The sequence below is a fragment of the Epinephelus lanceolatus genome, chromosome 2 (genome assembly GCF_041903045.1).
Source record: "Epinephelus lanceolatus isolate andai-2023 chromosome 2, ASM4190304v1, whole genome shotgun sequence".
Lineage (NCBI taxonomy): Eukaryota > Metazoa > Chordata > Actinopteri > Perciformes > Serranidae > Epinephelus > Epinephelus lanceolatus.
The window spans coordinates 125,001-132,173 of NC_135735.1; positions in this window are offsets into that span (position 1 = coordinate 125,001).

Sequence of the window (7,173 nt, forward strand, 5' to 3'; positions counted from 1 at the left end):
CATCACCACCATCACCATCATCATCACCATCATCTTCACCATCACCATCATCATCATCATCACCATCACCATCATCATCATCATCATCATCATCATCATCACCACCATCACCATCATCATCATCATCACCACCATCACCATCATCATCACCATCATCTTCACCATCAGTGGTCATTCATTCAGAACTGCTGTTCTACCTGCTGTTGTTCATCATTCTCTGTGGTACCAGTGTTCTTATGTTTCTGCAGCTCAAACTAACCTCAGTGAGAACTGTTAACCAGACAGGAGCCAGTAGAACCTCACAGTAGACAGTAAAACCTAGCTTTCTGCCTGTCATCGATGTAGTGCTGTTATGCTGTTGTGCTGTTGTGCTTGTTCTGGTGTCTGTTTCTTTGTCTTTCTTTTTATGTCAGTACCATGCTGCAGCACAAATTGCCCACTCAGGGACAATAAAGTTTAACTTGACTTGACTTGAAACCTGACAGTAAACAGTAGAACCTGACAGTAAACAGTAGAACCTGACAATAAACAGTAGAACCTGACAGCAGATAATAGAACATGACAGTAGAACCTGACAGTAGACAGTAGAACCTGACAGTGAACAGTAGAACCTGACAGTAAACAGTAGAACCTGACAGTAGACAGTAGAACCTGATAGTAGATAGTAGAACCTGACAGTAAACAGTAGAACCTGACAGTAGATAGTAGAACCTGATGGTAGATCATAGAACCTCACAGTAAACAGTAGAACCTGACAGTAAACAGTAGAACATCACTGTAGAACCTGACAGTAGACAGGGCAGTAGAACCTGAGTTTTGGGTTCTGATGAAGGAGAACGTGGGTTGGACTTTAAACATGTTTGATTCAGTTTGCCTCTGACTGTGGAGAAATCAAACGTTGCTGTTGCTGCTGCTGCTGCTGCTGCTGCTGCTCAGCCTCTGACAGCTGGAAGTCATTACTCCCTCCTGTTCTACCTCCTCCTCCTCTTCCTCCCCCCACAGCCTGACTCGGTTCAGACTCTGAGCTGAACTGTGTCACTGCTACAGACACGTTTACTGCTGAGAACCAAGAACTTCAACACACCAAACAAACCACTGTGAGAACACTGACAGACAACTGAGAGAACACTAACAGAACACTGACAGAACACTGTGAGAACACTGACAGATCACTGTGAGAACACTGTGAGAACACTGACAGACAACTGAGAGAACACTAATAGAACACTGACAGAACACTGTGAGAACACTGACAGAACACTGACAGATCACTGTGAGAACACTGTGAGAACACTGACAGACGACTGAGAGAACACTAACAGAACACTGACAGAACACTTACAGAACACTGTGAGAACTCTGACAGAACACAGAGGGAACACTGACAGAACATTGACAGATCACTGTGAGAACACTGACAGAACAGAGGGAACACTGACAGAACACTGACAGAACACTTACAGAACACTGTGATAACTCTGACAGAACACTGACAGATCACTGTGAGAACTCTGACAGAACATTGACAGATCACTGTGAGAACACTGACAGAACAGAGGGACCTCTGACAGATCACTGTGAGAACACTGACAGAACACTGACAGACCACTGTGAGAACTCTGACAGAACACTGACATACCACTGTGAGAACTCTGACAGAACACAGAGGGAACACTGACAGAACACTGACAGTCCACTGTGACAACACTGACAGAACACTGACAGACCACTGTGAGAACACAGTGAGAACACTGAGAGAACACTGACAGAAAACTGTGGGAACACTGAGAGAACTCTGGCAGAACACTGTGAGAACACCGAGAGAACACTGACAGAAAACTGTGGGAACACTGAGAGAACTCTGGCAGAACACTGACAGACACTGTGAGAACACTGACAGAGCATTGTGAGAACACAGTGAGAACACTGTGAGAACACTGACAGAACACTGTGAGAACACTGACAGAACACTTACAGAACACTGTGAGAACTCTGACAGAACACTGACAGTCCACTGTGAGAACACTGACAGAGCATTGTGAGAACACAGTGAGAACACTCTGAGAACTCTGACAGAACACTGACAGAACACAGTGAGAACACTGAGAGAACACTGACAGAAAACTGTGGGAACACTTTGAGAACTCTGACAGAACACTGACAGAACACAATGAGAACACTGAGAGAACACTGACAGAAAACTGTGGGAACACTGAGAGAACTCTGGCAGAACACAGACAGAACACTGTGAGAACTGACAGAACACTGAGAGAACACAGAGAGAACACTGACAGAAAACTGTGGGAACACTGAGAGAACTCTGGCAGAACACTGTGAGAACACCGAGAGAACACTGACAGAAAACTGTGGGAACACTGAGAGAACTCTGGCAGAACACTGACAGACACTGTGAGAACACTGACAGAGCATTGTGAGAACACAGTGAGAACACTGTGAGAACACTGACAGAACACTGTGAGAACACTGACAGAACACTGTGAGAACACTGACAGAACACTTACAGAACACTGTGAGAACTCTGACAGAACACTGACAGTCCACTGTGAGAACACTGACAGAGCATTGTGAGAACACTCTGAGAACTCTGACAGAACACTGACAGAACACAGTGAGAACACTGAGAGAACACTGACAGAAAACTGTGGGAACACTTTGAGAACTCTGACAGAACACTGACAGAACACAGTGAGAACACTGAGAGAACACTGACAGAAAACTGTGGGAACACTGAGAGAACTCTGGCAGAACACAGACAGAACACTGTGAGAACTGACAGAACACTGAGAGAACACAGAGAGAACACTGACAGAAAACTGTGGGAACACTGAGAGAACTCTGGCAGAACACTGTGAGAACACCGAGAGAACACTGACAGAAAACTGTGGGAACACTGAGAGAACTCTGGCAGAACACTGACAGACACTGTGAGAACACAGTGAGAACACTGTGAGAACTGACAACACTGACAGAACACAGTGAGAACACTGAGAGAACACTGACAGAAAACTGTGGGAACACTGAGAGAACTCTGGCAGAACACCGACAAAACACTGGCAGAACAATGAGAGAACTTCCATCTCTGTCCAATGAGTGACCTGAAAACCTGCCATGACACAAACACACAGCAGGTTTAGAAAAAAATGTCCAACATCTGTGTCCTCCTGATGTCAGACACATGATGAGACAGACAGCCTCTGTCCACTCACAGAGACACATGATGAGATCAACAAATAAAACCTCAAACAGCTTCAGGACATTTATACACATCAGACCTCCTGTCTGTCTGTCCCAACACAGACAGACAGGAGACAATAAAGAACCAGAGAAACTCTGAGAGACACAGGGTTTATATTTCTGGTCTTTTATTATCAGAATGAAGGAAATCACAACTTCCTGAAACCAAACTTTATCATGTGACCTGACGTCCTCAGAAAGACAGTTGCTCTTCCTGAGGTTTCTACCGTTTTTTTTTTCCCCGTTAAAGGGTTTTTTTGGGGAGTTTTTCCTGATCAGCTGTGAGGGTCATAAGGACAGAGGGATGTCGTATGCTGTAAAGCCCTGTGAGGCAAATTGTGATTTGTGATATTGGGCTTTATAAATAAAATGGATTGAAATTGAAATTGACATCAGATCTGCCTCTGAGGTGAAGGACGGGACATCAGTTCTGTCTCAGAGGTGAAGGACGGGACGTCAGATCTGTCTAGGAGGTGAAGGATGGGACGTCACGTCCCCATAACCCGTCCCTCAGGTCAGACCCTGACAGTGTTGCCTTCACTGACCCTGCAGCTGGAGGACACTGAGTCAGACTGAACCTGAGGAGCAGAAGAAGAAAGAAGCTGCAGACGAAGGTTAACGTAAACAGGAAGCTCTTCGTCATCAACGCTGAACATTTGATTACAATGAAGGCAGCGTTGCTGTAAACACACTGAGGCCTCAACAGGTCAGTGAACGCCTCGGTGTCTGTAAACACACTGAGGCCTCAGCAGGTCAGTAAACGCCTCGCTGTCTGTAAACACACTGAGGCCTCAACAAGTCAGTGAACGCCTCACTGTCTGTAAACACACTGAGGCCTCAGCAGGTCAGTAAACGCCTCGCTGCCTGTCTGTGTGCGGTGTTTAAAGAGAAAGGATTTTATGGATTTATTTCTCTCCGAGTTATTTAAAGATTGTTTTTCCACGAGTTGTTCCTGGACAGATGTAACAGACTGTTCCCAGAAAATCAGGACGTTAAAATAGTTATTCAAGTCTTTCATCAGTCCTCAGGGAAAAAACACACAAAAAACTGAATATAAACTTGGGGAAAAAAGAGGGAACAGGTTTGTTACAACAAGGAATGATAGAAATGATGGAGGGGGGATGATGGGAATGATGGCGGGGACATAATGGGAATGATTGAGGGGGAATGATGGTGGGAGAATAATGGAGTGGAAGGATGGGATTTATGGAGGAGGGATGATGGAACTGGATTGATGGAGAGGGAATGATAGAATGATCGAGGGGGATGATGGGGTGATGGGAATGATGGAGTGGGAATGATGAGAATGATAGAGGGGGAATGATGGGGTGAGAATGGTGGGAATGATAGAGTGGGAATGATGAAGGGGAAATGATGGACGAAGAAAGATGGGAATGTTGGAGGGGGCTGATGGGAATAATGGAGGGGAAATGATGGGAACAATGGGAATGATGGAGGGGGAATGATGGGGGAAGGATGGGATTTATGGAGGAGGATGATATGAATGATGAAGTGGGAATGATGGAAGGTGTTATGACTGTTGTCGTAAGTTATTTAAGTGTGTATTTTTCCTGAATGTGTTCTTTGTTTTTCAGTGTATGTTTTCTCTCTGCTTCTTTTGTTTTATTGTTGCAAATAGGTGTGTGCCACAGCCCGGCGGTGATTGGTGAATTGAATCTGTCCTCGTTCCTGATTGGCTGCCGCCAAGGGCGTTCGGTTTTTAAAGGACCAAGATGGCGGTTGCCGAGAGCTAGCAGGCAGACCTCACCTTCCTCTTCTCCCAACCAGCCACACACATTGTTGTATTGTCGTATTGTAGTGAAACAGCATTTTTGTATATATTGTTAAGTAGGGGTGGACTGCCAGTTTTGTTGCTAACCCTTTTCTCCTGTTTATTTAATTAGGGAGGTAAGCTTTTTTTGTCATTTATTTCTTATTATTTGGTTAGGTTATTTACTTACTCCCTTGATAGAATTGTTTTGTTAGTTATTTTGGCCTTAGTCCACCCTGAAGTTATTATTTCACTCACGTCTGTTATTCAATTTATTGTAATAAATTAACTATTTGATCGTTCCACACATTTGTACCCTTGTGGCTACTTGGGACTTGGGGAAGATGGGGCCTTTAATGTTGTGTCTCAGACACCCCTAGACTGGGCATAACAAAGGGGAATGATGGGGATGGGAATGCTGGAGTGGGAATGATGAGAATTATGAAGGAGAAATGATGGGAATGATGAGATGGGCTCAGACTTGCCTTGTAAAAACCCCTGTTAGGCTAACATAGGCCTAGTCTGTCAGGGGACCTCCTATAATGACCGGGGACCTTCTCACGTTCTCTCTCTCTCTCTCTCTCTCTCTCTCGTAACACTCATGTCCTGTTACTACATGTCACTAACTGGACTCTACTACATGTAACTAACTGGACTCTACTACATGTCACTAACTGGACTCTACTGCATGTCACTAACTGGACTCTACTACATGTCACTAACTGGACTCTACTACATGTCACTAACTGGGCTCTACTACATGTCACTAACTGGACTCTACTACATGTCACTAACTGGACTCTACTACATGTCACTAACTGGGCTCTACTGCATGTCACTAACTGGACTCTACTGCATGTCACTAACTGGACTCTACTACATGTCACTAACTGGACTCTACTGCATGTCACTAACTGGACTCTCCTGCATGTCACTAACTGGACTCTACTACATGTCACTAACTGGGCTCTACTGCATGTCACTAACTGGACTCTACTGCATGTCACTAACTGGACTCTACTGCATGTCACTAACTGGACTCTACTACATGTCACTAACTGGACTCTACTGCATGTCACTAACTGGACTCTACTACATGTCACTAACTGGGCTCTACTGCATGTCACTAACTGGACTCTACTGCATGTCACTAACTGGGCTCTACTGCATGTCACTAACTGGACTCTACTACATGTCACTAACTGGACTCTACTACATGTCACTAACTGGACTCTACTACATGTAACTAACCGGACTCTACTAAATGTCACTAACCGGGCTCTACTACATGTAACTAACCGGACTCTACTACATGTAACTAACCGGACTCTACTACATGTAACTAACTGGACTCTACTACATGTAACTAACCGGGCTCTACTACATGTCACTAACTGGACTCTACTACATGTCACTAACTGGGCTCTACTACATGTAACTAACTGGGCTCTACTACATGTAACTAACTGGGCTCTACTACATGTCACTAACTGGACTCTACTACATGTCACTAACTGGGCTCTACTACATGTCACTAACTGGGCTCTACTACATGTCACTAACTGGACTCTACTACATGTAACTAACTGGGCTCTACTACATGTCACTAACTGGACTCTACTACATGTAACTAACTGGGCTCTACTACATGTCACTAACTGGGCTCTACTACATGTAACTAACTGGACTCTACTACATGTCACTAACTGGACTCTACTACATGTAACTAACTGGACTCTACTACATGTAACTAACCGGACTCTACTACATGTCACTAACTGGGCTCTACTACATGTAACTAACTGGACTTTACTACATGTAACTAACCGGGCTCTACTACATGTAACTAACTGGACTCTACTACATGTAACTAACCGGACTCTACTACATGTCACTAACCGGGCTCTACTACATGTCACTAACTGGACTCTACTACATGTCACTAACTGGACTCTACTACATGTAACTAACTGGACTCTACTACATGTAACTAACTGGACTCTACTACATGTAACTAACCGGACTCTACTACATGTCACTAACCGGGCTCTACTACATGTAACTAACTGGACTTTACTACATGTAACTAACCGGGCTCTACTACATGTAACTAACTGGACTCTACTACATGTAACTAACTGGGCTCT